This window comes from Balaenoptera acutorostrata, chromosome 18 (genome assembly GCF_949987535.1).
Source record: "Balaenoptera acutorostrata chromosome 18, mBalAcu1.1, whole genome shotgun sequence".
NCBI lineage: Eukaryota > Metazoa > Chordata > Mammalia > Artiodactyla > Balaenopteridae > Balaenoptera > Balaenoptera acutorostrata.
In genome coordinates, this window is record NC_080081.1 from 44,150,253 (window position 1) to 44,170,176 (window position 19,924).

Sequence of the window (19,924 nt, forward strand, 5' to 3'; positions counted from 1 at the left end):
TTGGAAGCTCACCCTGCTCTGCTCTATAACTAAATGAAAGGAAAGGAGAGGACTAGCCTCGATGTAAGGTTCTGAATAGCCTTACAAAACGGGAGGCATGCAGCAGCTCCATGAGGCCTTCAATGCTGTTCTGCTTTAGTTTCACGGGAGTAAGCTTTTCAAGACGGCTAGAGACCTTGCTTAAGCAGCCGTTTGGGTATCAGAAAACTGCCTAGAACCAGGAAGCTTGGGTCCTGCGTGTATGCTGCGTATCAACTTACAAACTGGAGAGTGATGGCACAAGGCTTGTTTGCCCATTATGAAAGCTCCGTTCATGCCGCCTCGAATATACCTGAAAAGCATTGTTGTTGCCAGGGTTTTAGTCACTGCCGGCATGGTTCTGAGAAGATACTGAGTTTTCCTGAAAGAAACCTTGTGCTTCCAGTTCCTAGTTGGAAGCTCACCCTGCTCTGCTCTATAACTAAATGAAAGGAAAGGAGAGGACTAGCCTCGATGTAAGGTTCTGAATAGCCTTACAAAACGGGAGGCATGCAGCAGCTCCATGAGGCCTTCAATGCTGTTCTGCTTTAGTTTCACGGGAGTAAGCTTTTCAAGACGGCTAGAGACCTTGCTTAAGCAGCCGTTTGGGTATCAGAAAACTGCCTAGAACCAGGAAGCTTGGGTCCTGCGTGTATGCTGCGTATCAACTTACAAACTGGAGAGTGATGGCACAAGGCTTGTTTGCCCATTATGAAAGCTCCGTTCATGCCGCCTCGAATATACCTGAAAAGCATTGTTGTTGCCAGGGTTTTAGTCACTGCCGGCATGGTTCTGAGAAGATACTGAGTTTTCCGGTAAGAAACCTTGTGCTTCCAGTTCCTAGTTGGAAGCTCACCCTGCTCTGCTCTATACCTAAAGTGAAAGTCAACGTGAGCCCTAGCCTCGAAGGAAGGCCCTGATTTGCCTTGCCAAACGGGAGGCGTGGAGCAGCTCCATGAGGCCTTCTTCACTGTTCTGCTTTAGTTTCACGGTAGTAAGCTTTTCAAGACTCTTAGGGACCTGCCACAGCACCCGTTCGATAAAAGAACACTGCATAGAGCCAGGAAGCTCTGGTCCTCCGTGTATGCTCCGTGTCAACCTAGAAACTGGAAACTGATGACACAAGGCTAGTTTTCACATTAGGAAAGCGCCGTTCATGCGGCCTCAAAGATACCTGAAAAGCAGTGTTGTTGCCGGGGATTTAGTCACTGCCTGCCTGCTTCTGCGAAGAAAACGAGTTTTCCTGAAAGAAACATTGGGCTTCCACTTCCTAGTTGGAAGCTCACCCTGCTCTGCTCTATAACTAGAGTGAAAGTCAAGGGCAGCACTAGCTTCCATGTAAGTCCCTGAAAATCCTTACAAAACGGGAGGCAGGCAGCAGCTACCTGAGGCCTTCAAGGCTGGCCTGCTTTAGTTTCACGGTAGTAAGATTTCCAAGACTCCTAGGAACCTGACTTCAACACCCGTTTCAGTAACAGAACACTGCATAGAGCCAGGAAGCTCTGGTCCTCCGTGTATGCTGCGTGTCAACCTAGAAACTGGAAACTGATGGCACAAGGCTTGTTTTCCCATTTGGAAAGCGCCGTTCATGCGGCCTCAAAGATACCTGAAAAGCAGTGTTGTTGCCAGGGATTTAGTCACTGCCTGCCTGCTTCTGCGAAGAAAACGAGTTTTCCTGAAAGAAACCTTGGGCTTCCACTTCCTAGTTGGGAGCTCACCCTGCTCTGCTCTATAACTAGAGTGAAAGTCAAGGGCAGCACTAGCTTCCATGTAAGTCCCTGAAAATCCTTACAAAACGGGAGGCAGGCAGCAGCTACCTGAGGCCTTCAAGTCTGGCCTGCTTTAGTTTAACGGTAGTAAGATTTCCAAGACTCCTAGGAACCTGACTTCAACACCCGTTTCAGTAACAGAACACTGCATAGAGCCAGGAAGCTCTGGTCCTCCGTGTATGCTGCGTGTCAACCTAGAAACTGGAGACTGATGGCACAAGGCTTGTTTTCCCATTAGGAAAGCGCCGTTCATGCCTCCTCAAAGATCCCTGAAAAGCATTGTTGTTGCCAGGGATTTAGTCACTGCCTGCCTGATTCTGCGAAGAAAATGAGTTTTCCTGAAAGAAACCTTGTGCTTCCAGTTCCTAGTTGGAAGCTCACCCTGCTCTGCTCTATAACTAAATGAAAGGAAAGGGGAGGACTAGCCTCGATGTAAGGTTCTGAATAGCCTTACAAAACGGGAGGCATGCAGCAGCTCCATGAGGCCTTCAATGCTGTTCTGCTTTAGTTTCTCGGGAGTAAGCTTTTCAAGACGGCTAGAGACCTTGCTTAAGCAGCCGTTTGGGTATCAGAAAACTGCCTAGAACCAGGAAGCTTGGGTCCTGCGTGTATGCTGCGTATCAACTTACAAACTGGAGAGTGATGGCACAAGGCTTGTTTGCCCATTATGAAAGCTCCGTTCATGCCGCCTCGAATATACCTGAAAAGCATTGTTGTTGCCAGGGTTTTAGTCACTGCCGGCATGGTTCTGAGAAGATACTGAGTTTTCCGGTAAGAAACCTTGTGCTTCCAGTTCCTAGTTGGAAGCTCACCCTGCTCTGCTCTATACCTAAAGTGAAAGTCAACGTGAGCCCTAGCCTCGAAGGAAGGCCCTGATTTGCCTTGCCAAACGGGAGGCGTGGAGCAGCTCCATGAGGCCTTCTTCACTGTTCTGCTTTAGTTTCACGGTAGTAAGCTTTTCAAGACTCTTAGGGACCTGCCACAGCACCCGTTCGATAAAAGAACACTGCATAGAGCCAGGAAGCTCTGGTCCTCCGTGTATGCTCCATGTCAACCTAGAAACTGGAAACTGATGACACAAGGCTAGTTTTCACATTAGGAAAGCGCCGTTCATGCGGCCTCAAAGATACCTGAAAAGCAGTGTTGTTGCCGGGGATTTAGTCACTGCCTGCCTGCTTCTGCGAAGAAAACGAGTTTTCCTGAAAGAAACATTGGGCTTCCACTTCCTAGTTGGAAGCTCACCCTGCTCTGCTCTATAACTAGAGTGAAAGTCAAGGGCAGCACTAGCTTCCATGTAAGTCCCTGAAAATCCTTACAAAACGGGAGGCAGGCAGCAGCTACCTGAGGCCTTCAAGGCTGGCCTGCTTTAGTTTCACGGTAGTAAGATTTCCAAGAATCCTAGGAACCTTACTTCAACACCCGTTTCAGTAACAGAACACTGCATAGAGCCAGGAAGCTCTGGTCCTCCGTGTATGCTGCGTGTCAACCTAGAAACTGGAAACTGATGGCACAAGGCTTGTTTTCCCATTTGGAAAGCGCCGTTCATGCGGCCTCAAAGATACCTGAAAAGCAGTGTTGTTGCCAGGGATTTAGTCACTGCCTGCCTGCTTCTGCGAAGAAAACGAGTTTTCCTGAAAGAAACCTTGGGCTTCCACTTCCTAGTTGGGAGCTCACCCTGCTCTGCTCTATAACTAGAGTGAAAGTCAAGGGCAGCACTAGCTTCCATGTAAGTCCCTGAAAATCCTTACAAAACGGGAGGCAGGCAGCAGCTACCTGAGGCCTTCAAGGCTGGCCTGCTTTAGTTTCACGGTAGTAAGATTTCCAAGACTCCTAGGAACCTGACTTCAACACCCGTTTCAGTAACAGAACACTGCATAGAGCCAGGAAGCTCTGGTCCTCCGTGTATGCTGCGTGTCAACCTAGAAACTGGAGACTGATGGCACAAGGCTTGTTTTCCCATTAGGAAAGCGCCGTTCATGCGGCCTCAAAGATCCCTGAAAAGCATTGTTGTTGCCAGGGATTTAGTCACTGCCTGCCTGATTCTGCGAAGAAAATGAGTTTTCCTGAAAGAAACCTTGTGCTTCCAGTTCCTAGTTGGAAGCTCACCCTGCTCTGCTCTATAACTAAATGAAAGGAAAGGGGAGGACTAGCCTCGATGTAAGGTTCTGAATAGCCTTACAAAACGGGAGGCATGCAGCAGCTCCATGAGGCCTTCAATGCTGTTCTGCTTTAGTTTCTCGGGAGTAAGCTTTTCAAGACGGCTAGAGACCTTGCTTAAGCAGCCGTTTGGGTATCAGAAAACTGCCTAGAACCAGGAAGCTTGGGTCCTGCGTGTATGCTGCGTATCAACTTACAAACTGGAGAGTGATGGCACAAGGCTTGTTTGCCCATTATGAAAGCTCCGTTCATGCCGCCTCGAATATACCTGAAAAGCATTGTTGTTGCCAGGGTTTTAGTCACTGCCGGCATGGTTCTGAGAAGATACTGAGTTTTCCGGTAAGAAACCTTGTGCTTCCAGTTCCTAGTTGGAAGCTCACCCTGCTCTGCTCTATACCTAAAGTGAAAGTCAACGTGAGCCCTAGCCTCGAAGGAAGGCCCTGATTTGCCTTGCCAAACGGGAGGCGTGGAGCAGCTCCATGAGGCCTTCTTCACTGTTCTGCTTTAGTTTCACGGTAGTAAGCTTTTCAAGACTCTTAGGGACCTGCCACAGCACCCGTTCGATAAAAGAACACTGCATAGAGCCAGGAAGCTCTGGTCCTCCGTGTATGCTCCGTGTCAACCTAGAAACTGGAAACTGATGACACAAGGCTAGTTTTCACATTAGGAAAGCGCCGTTCATGCGGCCTCAAAGATACCTGAAAAGCAGTGTTGTTGCCGGGGATTTAGTCACTGCCTGCCTGCTTCTGCGAAGAAAACGAGTTTTCCTGAAAGAAACATTGGGCTTCCACTTCCTAGTTGGGAGCTCACCCTGCTCTGCTCTATAACTAGAGTGAAAGTCAAGGGCAGCACTAGCTTCCATGTAAGTCCCTGAAAATCCTTACAAAACGGGAGGCAGGCAGCAGCTACCTGAGGCCTTCAAGGCTGGCCTGCTTTAGTTTCACGGTAGTAAGATTTCCAAGACTCCTAGGAACCTGACTTCAACACCCGTTTCAGTAACAGAACACTGCATAGAGCCAGGAAGCTCTGGTCCTCCGTGTATGCTGCGTGTCAACCTAGAAACTGGAGACTGATGGCACAAGGCTTGTTTTCCCATTAGGAAAGCGCCGTTCATGCGGCCTCAAAGATCCCTGAAAAGCATTGTTGTTGCCAGGGATTTAGTCACTGCCTGCCTGATTCTGCGAAGAAAATGAGTTTTCCTGAAAGAAACCTTGTGCTTCCAGTTCCTAGTTGGAAGCTCACCCTGCTCTGCTCTATAACTAAATGAAAGGAAAGGGGAGGACTAGCCTCGATGTAAGGTTCTGAATAGCCTTACAAAACGGGAGGCATGCAGCAGCTCCATGAGGCCTTCAATGCTGTTCTGCTTTAGTTTCACGGGAGTAAGCTTTTCAAGACGGCTAGAGACCTTGCTTAAGCAGCCGTTTGGGTATCAGAAAACTGCCTAGAACCAGGAAGCTTGGGTCCTGCGTGTATGCTGCGTATCAACTTACAAACTGGAGAGTGATGGCACAAGGCTTGTTTGCCCATTATGAAAGCTCCGTTCATGCCGCCTCGAATATACCTGAAAAGCATTGTTGTTGCCAGGGTTTTAGTCACTGCCGGCATGGTTCTGAGAAGATACTGAGTTTTCCTGAAAGAAACCTTGTGCTTCCAGTTCCTAGTTGGAAGCTCACCCTGCTCTGCTCTATAACTAAATGAAAGGAAAGGAGAGGACTAGCCTCGATGTAAGGTTCTGAATAGCCTTACAAAACGGGAGGCATGCAGCAGCTCCATGAGGCCTTCAATGCTGTTCTGCTTTAGTTTCACGGGAGTAAGCTTTTCAAGACGGCTAGAGACCTTGCTTAAGCAGCCGTTTGGGTATCAGAAAACTGCCTAGAACCAGGAAGCTTGGGTCCTGCGTGTATGCTGCGTATCAACTTACAAACTGGAGAGTGATGGCACAAGGCTTGTTTGCCCATTATGAAAGCTCCGTTCATGCCGCCTCGAATATACCTGAAAAGCATTGTTGTTGCCAGGGTTTTAGTCACTGCCGGCATGGTTCTGAGAAGATACTGAGTTTTCCGGTAAGAAACCTTGTGCTTCCAGTTCCTAGTTGGAAGCTCACCCTGCTCTGCTCTATACCTAAAGTGAAAGTCAACGTGAGCCCTAGCCTCGAAGGAAGGCCCTGATTTGCCTTGCCAAACGGGAGGCGTGGAGCAGCTCCATGAGGCCTTCTTCACTGTTCTGCTTTAGTTTCACGGTAGTAAGCTTTTCAAGACTCTTAGGGACCTGCCACAGCACCCGTTCGATAAAAGAACACTGCATAGAGCCAGGAAGCTCTGGTCCTCCGTGTATGCTCCGTGTCAACCTAGAAACTGGAAACTGATGACACAAGGCTAGTATTCACATTAGGAAAGCGCCGTTCATGCGGCCTCAAAGATACCTGAAAAGCAGTGTTGTTGCCAGGGATTTAGTCACTGCCTGCCTGCTTCTGCGAAGAAAACGAGTTTTCCTGAAAGAAACCTTGGGCTTCCACTTCCTAGTTGGGAGCTCACCCTGCTCTGCTCTATAACTAGAGTGAAAGTCAAGGGCAGCACTAGCTTCCATGTAAATCCCTGAATATCCTTACAAAACGGGAGGCAGGCAGCAGCTACCTGAGGCCTTCAAGGCTGGCCTGCTTTAGTTTAACGGTAGTAAGATTTCCAAGACTCCTAGGAACCTGACTTCAACACCCGTTTCAGTAACAGAACACTGCATAGAGCCAGGAAGCTCTGGTCCTCCGTGTATGCTGCGTGTCAACCTAGAAACTGGAGACTGATGGCACAAGGCTTGTTTTCCCATTAGGAAAGCGCCGTTCATGCGGCCTCAAAGATCCCTGAAAAGCATTGTTGTTGCCAGGGATTTAGTCACTGCCTGCCTGATTCTGCGAAGAAAATGAGTTTTCCTGAAAGAAACCTTGTGCTTCCAGTTCCTAGTTGGAAGCTCACCCTGCTCTGCTCTATAACTAAATGAAAGGAAAGGGGAGGACTAGCCTCGATGTAAGGTTCTGAATAGCCTTACAAAACGGGAGGCATGCAGCAGCTCCATGAGGCCTTCAATGCTCTTCTGCTTTAGTTTCACGGGAGTAAGCTTTTCAAGACGGCTAGAGACCTTGCTTAAGCAGCCGTTTGGGTATCAGAAAACTGCCTAGAACCAGGAAGCTTGGGTCCTGCGTGTATGCTGCGTATCAACTTACAAACTGGAGAGTGATGGCACAAGGCTTGTTTGCCCATTATGAAAGCTCCGTTCATGCCGCCTCGAATATACCTGAAAAGCATTGTTGTTGCCAGGGTTTTAGTCACTGCCGGCATGGTTCTGAGAAGATACTGAGTTTTCCTGAAAGAAACCTTGTGCTTCCAGTTCCTAGTTGGAAGCTCACCCTGCTCTGCTCTATAACTAAATGAAAGGAAAGGAGAGGACTAGCCTCGATGTAAGGTTCTGAATAGCCTTACAAAACGGGAGGCATGCAGCAGCTCCATGAGGCCTTCAATGCTGTTCTGCTTTAGTTTCACGGGAGTAAGCTTTTCAAGACGGCTAGAGACCTTGCTTAAGCAGCCGTTTGGGTATCAGAAAACTGCCTAGAACCAGGAAGCTTGGGTCCTGCGTGTATGCTGCGTATCAACTTACAAACTGGAGAGTGATGGCACAAGGCTTGTTTGCCCATTATGAAAGCTCCGTTCATGCCGCCTCGAATATACCTGAAAAGCATTGTTGTTGCCAGGGTTTTAGTCACTGCCGGCATGGTTCTGAGAAGATACTGAGTTTTCCGGTAAGAAACCTTGTGCTTCCAGTTCCTAGTTGGAAGCTCACCCTGCTCTGCTCTATACCTAAAGTGAAAGTCAACGTGAGCCCTAGCCTCGAAGGAAGGCCCTGATTTGCCTTGCCAAACGGGAGGCGTGGAGCAGCTCCATGAGGCCTTCTTCACTGTTCTGCTTTAGTTTCACGGTAGTAAGCTTTTCAAGACTCTTAGGGACCTGCCACAGCACCCGTTCGATAAAAGAACACTGCATAGAGCCAGGAAGCTCTGGTCCTCCGTGTATGCTGCGTGTCAACCTAGAAACTGGAAACTGATGACACAAGGCTAGTTTTCACATTAGGAAAGCGCCGTTCATGCGGCCTCAAAGATACCTGAAAAGCAGTGTTGTTGCCGGGGATTTAGTCACTGCCTGCCTGCTTCTGCGAAGAAAACGAGTTTTCCTGAAAGAAACATTGGGCTTCCACTTCCTAGTTGGAAGCTCACCCTGCTCTGCTCTATAACTAGAGTGAAAGTCAAGGGCAGCACTAGCTTCCATGTAAGTCCCTGAATATCCTTACAAAACGGGAGGCAGGCAGCAGCTACCTGAGGCCTTCAAGGCTGGCCTGCTTTAGTTTCACGGTAGTAAGATTTCCAAGAATCCTAGGAACCTTACTTCAACACCCGTTTCAGTAACAGAACACTGCATAGAGCCAGGAAGCTCTGGTCCTCCGTGTATGCTGCGTGTCAACCTAGAAACTGGAAACTGATGGCACAAGGCTTGTTTTCCCATTTGGAAAGCGCCGTTCATGCGGCCTCAAAGATACCTGAAAAGCAGTGTTGTTGCCAGGGATTTAGTCACTGCCTGCCTGCTTCTGCGAAGAAAACGAGTTTTCCTGAAAGAAACCTTGGGCTTCCACTTCCTAGTTGGGAGCTCACCCTGCTCTGCTCTATAACTAGAGTGAAAGTCAAGGGCAGCACTAGCTTCCATGTCAGTCCCTGAATATCCTTACAAAACGGGAGGCAGGCAGCAGCTACCTGAGGCCTTCAAGGCTGGCCTGCTTTAGTTTCACGGTAGTAAGATTTCCAAGACTCCTAGGAACCTGACTTCAACACCCGTTTCAGTAACAGAACACTGCATAGAGCCAGGAAGCTCTGGTCCTCCGTGTATGCTGCGTGTCAACCAGGAAACTGGAGACTGATGGCACAAGGCTTGTTTTCCCATTAGGAAAGCGCCGTTCATGCGGCCTCAAAGATCCCTGAAAAGCATTGTTGTTGCCAGGGATTTAGTCACTGCCTGCCTGCTTCTGCGAAGAAAACGAGTTTTCCTGAAAGAAACCTTGGGCTTCCACTTCCTAGTTGGGAGCTCACCCTGCTCTGCTCTATAACTAGAGTGAAAGTCAAGGGCAGCACTAGCTTCCATGTCAGTCCCTGAATATCCTTACAAAACGGGAGCAGGCAGCAGCTACCTGAGGCCTTCAAGGCTGGCCTGCTCTAGTGTAACGGTAGTAAGATTTCCAAGACTCCTAGGAACCTGACTTCAACACCCGTTTCAGTAACAGAACACTGCATAGAGCCAGGAAGCTCTGGTTCTCCGTGTATGCTGCGTGTCAACCAGGAAACTGGAGACTGATGGCACAAGGCTTGTTTTCCCATTAGGAAAGCGCCGTTCATGCGGCCTCAAAGATCCCTGAAAAGCATTGTTTTTGCCAGGGTTTTAGTCACTGCCGGCATGGTTCTGAGAAGATACTGAGTTTTCCTGAAAGAAACCTTGTGCTTCCAGTTCCTAGTTGGAAGCTCACCCTGCTCTGCTCTATAACTAAATGAAAGGAAAGGAGAGGACTAGCCTCGATGTAAGGTTCTGAATAGCCTTACAAAACGGGAGGCATGCAGCAGCTCCATGAGGCCTTCAATGCTGTTCTGCTTTAGTTTCACGGGAGTAAGCTTTTCAAGACGGCTAGAGACCTTGCTTAAACAGCCGTTTGGGTATCAGAAAACTGCCTAGAACCAGGAAGCTTGGGTCCTGCGTGTATGCTGCGTATCAACTTACAAACTGGAGAGTGATGGCACAAGGCTTGTTTGCCCATTATGAAAGCTCCGTTCATGCCGCCTCGAATATACCTGAAAAGCATTGTTGTTGCCAGGGTTTTAGTCACTGCCGGCATGGTTCTGAGAAGATACTGAGTTTTCCGGTAAGAAACCTTGTGCTTCCAGTTCCTAGTTGGAAGCTCACCCTGCTCTGCTCTATACCTAAAGTGAAAGTCAACGTGAGCCCTAGCCTCGAAGGAAGGCCCTGATTTGCCTTGCCAAACGGGAGGCGTGGAGCAGCTCCATGAGGCCTTCTTCACTGTTCTGCTTTAGTTTCACGGTAGTAAGCTTTTCAAGACTCTTAGGGACCTGCCACAGCACCCGTTCGATAAAAGAACACTGCATAGAGCCAGGAAGCTCTGGTCCTCCGTGTATGCTCCGTGTCAACCTAGAAACTGGAAACTGATGACACAAGGCTAGTTTTCACATTAGGAAAGCGCCGTTCATGCGGCCTCAAAGATACCTGAAAAGCAGTGTTGTTGCCGGGGATTTAGTCACTGCCTGCCTGCTTCTGCGAAGAAAACGAGTTTTCCTGAAAGAAACATTGGGCTTCCACTTCCTAGTTGGAAGCTCACCCTGCTCTGCTCTATAACTAGAGTGAAAGTCAAGGGCAGCACTAGCTTCCATGTAAGTCCCTGAAAATCCTTACAAAACGGGAGGCAGGCAGCAGCTACCTGAGGCCTTCAAGGCTGGCCTGCTTTAGTTTCACGGTAGTAAGATTTCCAAGACTCCTAGGAACCTGACTTCAACACCCGTTTCAGTAACAGAACACTGCATAGAGCCAGGAAGCTCTGGTCCTCCGTGTATGCTGCGTGTCAACCTAGAAACTGGAGACTGATGGCACAAGGCTTGTTTTCCCATTAGGAAAGCGCCGTTCATGCGGCCTCAAAGATCCCTGAAAAGCATTGTTGTTGCCAGGGATTTAGTCACTGCCTGCCTGCTTCTGCGAAGAAAATGAGTTTTCCTGAAAGAAACCTTGTGCTTCCAGTTCCTAGTTGGAAGCTCACCCTGCTCTGCTCTATAACTAAATGAAAGGAAAGGGGAGGACTAGCCTCGATGTAAGGTTCTGAATAGCCTTACAAAACGGGAGGCATGCAGCAGCTCCATGAGGCCTTCAATGCTGTTCTGCTTTAGTTTCACGGGAGTAAGCTTTTCAAGACGGCTAGAGACCTTGCTTAAGCAGCCGTTTGGGTATCAGAAAACTGCCTAGAACCAGGAAGCTTGGGTCCTGCGTGTATGCTGCGTATCAACTTACAAACTGGAGAGTGATGGCACAAGGCTTGTTTGCCCATTATGAAAGCTCCGTTCATGCCGCCTCGAATATACCTGAAAAGCATTGTTGTTGCCAGGGTTTTAGTCACTGCCGGCATGGTTCTGAGAAGATACTGAGTTTTCCTGAAAGAAACCTTGTGCTTCCAGTTCCTAGTTGGAAGCTCACCCTGCTCTGCTCTATAACTAAATGAAAGGAAAGGAGAGGACTAGCCTCGATGTAAGGTTCTGAATAGCCTTACAAAACGGGAGGCATGCAGCAGCTCCATGAGGCCTTCAATGCTCTTCTGCTTTAGTTTCACGGGAGTAAGCTTTTCAAGACGGCTAGAGACCTTGCTTAAGCAGCCGTTTGGGTATCAGAAAACTGCCTAGAACCAGGAAGCTTGGGTCCTGCGTGTATGCTGCGTATCAACTTACAAACTGGAGAGTGATGGCACAAGGCTTGTTTGCCCATTATGAAAGCTCCGTTCATGCCGCCTCGAATATACCTGAAAAGCATTGTTGTTGCCAGGGTTTTAGTCACTGCCGGCATGGTTCTGAGAAGATACTGAGTTTTCCTGAAAGAAACCTTGTGCTTCCAGTTCCTAGTTGGAAGCTCACCCTGCTCTGCTCTATAACTAAATGAAAGGAAAGGAGAGGACTAGCCTCGATGTAAGGTTCTGAATAGCCTTACAAAACGGGAGGCATGCAGCAGCTCCATGAGGCCTTCAATGCTGTTCTGCTTTAGTTTCACGGGAGTAAGCTTTTCAAGACGGCTAGAGACCTTGCTTAAGCAGCCGTTTGGGTATCAGAAAACTGCCTAGAACCAGGAAGCTTGGGTCCTGCGTGTATGCTGCGTATCAACTTACAAACTGGAGAGTGATGGCACAAGGCTTGTTTGCCCATTATGAAAGCTCCGTTCATGCCGCCTCGAATATACCTGAAAAGCATTGTTGTTGCCAGGGTTTTAGTCACTGCCGGCATGGTTCTGAGAAGATACTGAGTTTTCCGGTAAGAAACCTTGTGCTTCCAGTTCCTAGTTGGAAGCTCACCCTGCTCTGCTCTATACCTAAAGTGAAAGTCAACGTGAGCCCTAGCCTCGAAGGAAGGCCCTGATTTGCCTTGCCAAACGGGAGGCGTGGAGCAGCTCCATGAGGCCTTCTTCACTGTTCTGCTTTAGTTTCACGGTAGTAAGCTTTTCAAGACTCTTAGGGACCTGCCACAGCACCCGTTCGATAAAAGAACACTGCATAGAGCCAGGAAGCTCTGGTCCTCCGTGTATGCTCCGTGTCAACCTAGAAACTGGAAACTGATGACACAAGGCTAGTTTTCACATTAGGAAAGCGCCGTTCATGCGGCCTCAAAGATACCTGAAAAGCAGTGTTGTTGCCGGGGATTTAGTCACTGCCTGCCTGCTTCTGCGAAGAAAACGAGTTTTCCTGAAAGAAACATTGGGCTTCCACTTCCTAGTTGGAAGCTCACCCTGCTCTGCTCTATAACTAGAGTGAAAGTCAAGGGCAGCACTAGCTTCCATGTAAGTCCCTGAAAATCCTTACAAAACGGGAGGCAGGCAGCAGCTACCTGAGGCCTTCAAGGCTGGCCTGCTTTAGTTTCACGGTAGTAAGATTTCCAAGACTCCTAGGAACCTGACTTCAACACCCGTTTCAGTAACAGAACACTGCATAGAGCCAGGAAGCTCTGGTCCTCCGTGTATGCTGCGTGTCAACCTAGAAACTGGAAACTGATGGCACAAGGCTTGTTTTCCCATTTGGAAAGCGCCGTTCATGCGGCCTCAAAGATACCTGAAAAGCAGTGTTGTTGCCAGGGATTTAGTCACTGCCTGCCTGCTTCTGCGAAGAAAACGAGTTTTCCTGAAAGAAACCTTGGGCTTCCACTTCCTAGTTGGGAGCTCACCCTGCTCTGCTCTATAACTAGAGTGAAAGTCAAGGGCAGCACTAGCTTCCATGTAAGTCCCTGAAAATCCTTACAAAACGGGAGGCAGGCAGCAGCTACCTGAGGCCTTCAAGTCTGGCCTGCTTTAGTTTAACGGTAGTAAGATTTCCAAGACTCCTAGGAACCTGACTTCAACACCCGTTTCAGTAACAGAACACTGCATAGAGCCAGGAAGCTCTGGTCCTCCGTGTATGCTGCGTGTCAACCTAGAAACTGGAGACTGATGGCACAAGGCTTGTTTTCCCATTAGGAAAGCGCCGTTCATGCCTCCTCAAAGATCCCTGAAAAGCATTGTTGTTGCCAGGGATTTAGTCACTGCCTGCCTGATTCTGCGAAGAAAATGAGTTTTCCTGAAAGAAACCTTGTGCTTCCAGTTCCTAGTTGGAAGCTCACCCTGCTCTGCTCTATAACTAAATGAAAGGAAAGGGGAGGACTAGCCTCGATGTAAGGTTCTGAATAGCCTTACAAAACGGGAGGCATGCAGCAGCTCCATGAGGCCTTCAATGCTGTTCTGCTTTAGTTTCTCGGGAGTAAGCTTTTCAAGACGGCTAGAGACCTTGCTTAAGCAGCCGTTTGGGTATCAGAAAACTGCCTAGAACCAGGAAGCTTGGGTCCTGCGTGTATGCTGCGTATCAACTTACAAACTGGAGAGTGATGGCACAAGGCTTGTTTGCCCATTATGAAAGCTCCGTTCATGCCGCCTCGAATATACCTGAAAAGCATTGTTGTTGCCAGGGTTTTAGTCACTGCCGGCATGGTTCTGAGAAGATACTGAGTTTTCCGGTAAGAAACCTTGTGCTTCCAGTTCCTAGTTGGAAGCTCACCCTGCTCTGCTCTATACCTAAAGTGAAAGTCAACGTGAGCCCTAGCCTCGAAGGAAGGCCCTGATTTGCCTTGCCAAACGGGAGGCGTGGAGCAGCTCCATGAGGCCTTCTTCACTGTTCTGCTTTAGTTTCACGGTAGTAAGCTTTTCAAGACTCTTAGGGACCTGCCACAGCACCCGTTCGATAAAAGAACACTGCATAGAGCCAGGAAGCTCTGGTCCTCCGTGTATGCTCCATGTCAACCTAGAAACTGGAAACTGATGACACAAGGCTAGTTTTCACATTAGGAAAGCGCCGTTCATGCGGCCTCAAAGATACCTGAAAAGCAGTGTTGTTGCCGGGGATTTAGTCACTGCCTGCCTGCTTCTGCGAAGAAAACGAGTTTTCCTGAAAGAAACATTGGGCTTCCACTTCCTAGTTGGAAGCTCACCCTGCTCTGCTCTATAACTAGAGTGAAAGTCAAGGGCAGCACTAGCTTCCATGTAAGTCCCTGAAAATCCTTACAAAACGGGAGGCAGGCAGCAGCTACCTGAGGCCTTCAAGGCTGGCCTGCTTTAGTTTAACGGTAGTAAGATTTCCAAGACTCCTAGGAACCTGACTTCAACACCCGTTTCAGTAACAGAACACTGCATAGAGCCAGGAAGCTCTGGTCCTCCGTGTATGCTGCGTGTCAACCTAGAAACTGGAGACTGATGGCACAAGGCTTGTTTTCCCATTAGGAAAGCGCCGTTCATGCGGCCTCAAAGATCCCTGAAAAGCATTGTTGTTGCCAGGGATTTAGTCACTGCCTGCCTGATTCTGCGAAGAAAATGAGTTTTCCTGAAAGAAACCTTGTGCTTCCAGTTCCTAGTTGGAAGCTCACCCTGCTCTGCTCTATAACTAAATGAAAGGAAAGGGGAGGACTAGCCTCGATGTAAGGTTCTGAATAGCCTTACAAAACGGGAGGCATGCAGCAGCTCCATGAGGCCTTCAATGCTGTTCTGCTTTAGTTTCTCGGGAGTAAGCTTTTCAAGACGGCTAGAGACCTTGCTTAAGCAGCCGTTTGGGTATCAGAAAACTGCCTAGAACCAGGAAGCTTGGGTCCTGCGTGTATGCTGCGTATCAACTTACAAACTGGAGAGTGATGGCACAAGGCTTGTTTGCCCATTATGAAAGCTCCGTTCATGCCGCCTCGAATATACCTGAAAAGCATTGTTGTTGCCAGGGTTTTAGTCACTGCCGGCATGGTTCTGAGAAGATACTGAGTTTTCCGGTAAGAAACCTTGTGCTTCCAGTTCCTAGTTGGAAGCTCACCCTGCTCTGCTCTATACCTAAAGTGAAAGTCAACGTGAGCCCTAGCCTCGAAGGAAGGCCCTGATTTGCCTTGCCAAACGGGAGGCGTGGAGCAGCTCCATGAGGCCTTCTTCACTGTTCTGCTTTAGTTTCACGGTAGTAAGCTTTTCAAGACTCTTAGGGACCTGCCACAGCACCCGTTCGATAAAAGAACACTGCATAGAGCCAGGAAGCTCTGGTCCTCCGTGTATGCTCCGTGTCAACCTAGAAACTGGAAACTGATGACACAAGGCTAGTTTTCACATTAGGAAAGCGCCGTTCATGCGGCCTCAAAGATACCTGAAAAGCAGTGTTGTTGCCGGGGATTTAGTCACTGCCTGCCTGCTTCTGCGAAGAAAACGAGTTTTCCTGAAAGAAACATTGGGCTTCCACTTCCTAGTTGGAAGCTCACCCTGCTCTGCTCTATAACTAGAGTGAAAGTCAAGGGCAGCACTAGCTTCCATGTAAGTCCCTGAAAATCCTTACAAAACGGGAGGCAGGCAGCAGCTACCTGAGGCCTTCAAGGCTGGCCTGCTTTAGTTTCACGGTAGTAAGATTTCCAAGACTCCTAGGAACCTGACTTCAACACCCGTTTCAGTAACAGAACACTGCATAGAGCCAGGAAGCTCTGGTCCTCCGTGTATGCTGCGTGTCAACCTAGAAACTGGAGACTGATGGCACAAGGCTTGTTTTCCCATTAGGAAAGCGCCGTTCATGCGGCCTCAAAGATCCCTGAAAAGCATTGTTGTTGCCAGGGATTTAGTCACTGCCTGCCTGATTCTGCGAAGAAAATGAGTTTTCCTGAAAGAAACCTTGTGCTTCCAGTTCCTAGTTGGAAGCTCACCCTGCTCTGCTCTATAACTAAATGAAAGGAAAGGGGAGGACTAGCCTCGATGTAAGGTTCTGAATAGCCTTACAAAACGGGAGGCATGCAGCAGCTCCATGAGGCCTTCAATGCTCTTCTGCTTTAGTTTCACGGGAGTAAGCTTTTCAAGACGGCTAGAGACCTTGCTTAAGCAGCCGTTTGGGTATCAGAAAACTGCCTAGAACCAGGAAGCTTGGGTCCTGCGTGTATGCTGCGTATCAACTTACAAACTGGAGAGTGATGGCACAAGGCTTGTTTGCCCATTATGAAAGCTCCGTTCATGCCGCCTCGAATATACCTGAAAAGCATTGTTGTTGCCAGGGTTTTAGTCACTGCCGGCATGGTTCTGAGAAGATACTGAGTTTTCCTGAAAGAAACCTTGTGCTTCCAGTTCCTAGTTGGAAGCTCACCCTGCTCTGCTCTATAACTAAATGAAAGGAAAGGAGAGGACTAGCCTCGATGTAAGGTTCTGAATAGCCTTACAAAACGGGAGGCATGCAGCAGCTCCATGAGGCCTTCAATGCTGTTCTGCTTTAGTTTCACGGGAGTAAGCTTTTCAAGACGGCTAGAGACCTTGCTTAAGCAGCCGTTTGGGTATCAGAAAACTGCCTAGAACCAGGAAGCTTGGGTCCTGCGTGTATGCTGCGTATCAACTTACAAACTGGAGAGTGATGGCACAAGGCTTGTTTGCCCATTATGAAAGCTCCGTTCATGCCGCCTCGAATATACCTGAAAAGCATTGTTGTTGCCAGGGTTTTAGTCACTGCCGGCATGGTTCTGAGAAGATACTGAGTTTTCCGGTAAGAAACCTTGTGCTTCCAGTTCCTAGTTGGAAGCTCACCCTGCTCTGCTCTATACCTAAAGTGAAAGTCAACGTGAGCCCTAGCCTCGAAGGAAGGCCCTGATTTGCCTTGCCAAACGGGAGGCGTGGAGCAGCTCCATGAGGCCTTCTTCACTGTTCTGCTTTAGTTTCACGGTAGTAAGCTTTTCAAGACTCTTAGGGACCTGCCACAGCACCCGTTCGATAAAAGAACACTGCATAGAGCCAGGAAGCTCTGGTCCTCCGTGTATGCTCCGTGTCAACCTAGAAACTGGAAACTGATGACACAAGGCTAGTATTCACATTAGGAAAGCGCCGTTCATGCGGCCTCAAAGATACCTGAAAAGCAGTGTTGTTGCCAGGGATTTAGTCACTGCCTGCCTGCTTCTGCGAAGAAAACGAGTTTTCCTGAAAGAAACCTTGGGCTTCCACTTCCTAGTTGGGAGCTCACCCTGCTCTGCTCTATAACTAGAGTGAAAGTCAAGGGCAGCACTAGCTTCCATGTAAATCCCTGAATATCCTTACAAAACGGGAGGCAGGCAGCAGCTACCTGAGGCCTTCAAGGCTGGCCTGCTTTAGTTTAACGGTAGTAAGATTTCCAAGACTCCTAGGAACCTGACTTCAACACCCGTTTCAGTAACAGAACACTGCATAGAGCCAGGAAGCTCTGGTCCTCCGTGTATGCTGCGTGTCAACCTAGAAACTGGAGACTGATGGCACAAGGCTTGTTTTCCCATTAGGAAAGCGCCGTTCATGCGGCCTCAAAGATCCCTGAAAAGCATTGTTGTTGCCAGGGATTTAGTCACTGCCTGCCTGATTCTGCGAAGAAAATGAGTTTTCCTGAAAGAAACCTTGTGCTTCCAGTTCCTAGTTGGAAGCTCACCCTGCTCTGCTCTATAACTAAGTGAAAGGAAAGGGGAGGACTAGCCTCGATGTAAGGTTCTGAATAGCCTTACAAAACGGGAGGCATGCAGCAGCTCCATGAGGCCTTCAATGCTGTTCTGCTTTAGTTTCACGGGAGTAAGCTTTTCAAGACGGCTAGAGACCTTGCTTAAGCAGCCGTTTGGGTATCAGAAAACTGCCTAGAACCAGGAAGCTTCGGTCCTGCGTGTATGCTGCGTATCAACTTACAAACTGGAGAGTGATGGCACAAGGCTTGTTTGCCCATTATGAAAGCTCCGTTCATGCCGCCTCGAATATACCTGAAAAGCATTGTTGTTGCCAGGGTTTTAGTCACTGCCGGCATGGTTCTGAGAAGATACTGAGTTTTCCTGAAAGAAACCTTGTGCTTCCAGTTCCTAGTTGGAAGCTCACCCTGCTCTGCTCTATAACTAAATGAAAGGAAAGGAGAGGACTAGCCTCGATGTAAGGTTCTGAATAGCCTTACAAAACGGGAGGCATGCAGCAGCTCCATGAGGCCTTCAATGCTGTTCTGCTTTAGTTTCACGGGAGTAAGCTTTTCAAGACGGCTAGAGACCTTGCTTAAGCAGCCGTTTGGGTATCAGAAAACTGCCTAGAACCAGGAAGCTTGGGTCCTGCGTGTATGCTGCGTATCAACTTACAAACTGGAGAGTGATGGCACAAGGCTTGTTTGCCCATTATGAAAGCTCCGTTCATGCCGCCTCGAATATACCTGAAAAGCATTGTTGTTGCCAGGGTTTTAGTCACTGCCGGCATGGTTCTGAGAAGATACTGAGTTTTCCGGTAAGAAACCTTGTGCTTCCAGTTCCTAGTTGGAAGCTCACCCTGCTCTGCTCTATACCTAAAGTGAAAGTCAACGTGAGCCCTAGCCTCGAAGGAAGGCCCTGATTTGCCTTGCCAAACGGGAGGCGTGGAGCAGCTCCATGAGGCCTTCTTCACTGTTCTGCTTTAGTTTCACGGTAGTAAGCTTTTCAAGACTCTTAGGGACCTGCCACAGCACCCGTTCGATAAAAGAACACTGCATAGAGCCAGGAAGCTCTGGTCCTCCGTGTATGCTCCGTGTCAACCTAGAAACTGGAAACTGATGACACAAGGCTAGTATTCACATTAGGAAAGCGCCGTTCATGCGGCCTCAAAGATACCTGAAAAGCAGTGTTGTTGCCAGGGATTTAGTCACTGCCTGCCTGCTTCTGCGAAGAAAACGAGTTTTCCTGAAAGAAACCTTGGGCTTCCACTTCCTAGTTGGGAGCTCACCCTGCTCTGCTCTATAACTAGAGTGAAAGTCAAGGGCAGCACTAGCTTCCATGTAAATCCCTGAATATCCTTACAAAACGGGAGGCAGGCAGCAGCTACCTGAGGCCTTCAAGGCTGGCCTGCTTTAGTTTAACGGTAGTAAGATTTCCAAGACTCCTAGGAACCTGACTTCAACACCCGTTTCAGTAACAGAACACTGCATAGAGCCAGGAAGCTCTGGTCCTCCGTGTATGCTGCGTGTCAACCTAGAAACTGGAGACTGATGGCACAAGGCTTGTTTTCCCATTAGGAAAGCGCCGTTCATGCGGCCTCAAAGATCCCTGAAAAGCATTGTTGTTGCCAGGGATTTAGTCACTGCCTGCCTGATTCTGCGAAGAAAATGAGTTTTCCTGAAAGAAACCTTGTGCTTCCAGTTCCTAGTTGGAAGCTCACCCTGCTCTGCTCTATAACTAAATGAAAGGAAAGGGGAGGACTAGCCTCGATGTAAGGTTCTGAATAGCCTTACAAAACGGGAGGCATGCAGCAGCTCCATGAGGCCTTCAATGCTGTTCTGCTTTAGTTTCACGGGAGTAAGCTTTTCAAGACGGCTAGAGACCTTGCTTAAGCAGCCGTTTGGGTATCAGAAAACTGCCTAGAACCAGGAAGCTTGGGTCCTGCGTGTATGCTGCGTATCAACTTACAAACTGGAGAGTGATGGCACAAGGCCTGTTTGCCCATTATGAAAGCTCCGTTCATGCCGCCTCGAATATACCTGAAAAGCATTGTTGTTGCCAGGGTTTTAGTCACTGCCGGCATGGTTCTGAGAAGATACTGAGTTTTCCTGAAAGAAACCTTGTGCTTCCAGTTCCTAGTTGGAAGCTCACCCTGCTCTGCTCTATAACTAAATGAAAGGAAAGGAGAGGACTAGCCTCGATGTAAGGTTCTGAATAGCCTTACAAAACGGGA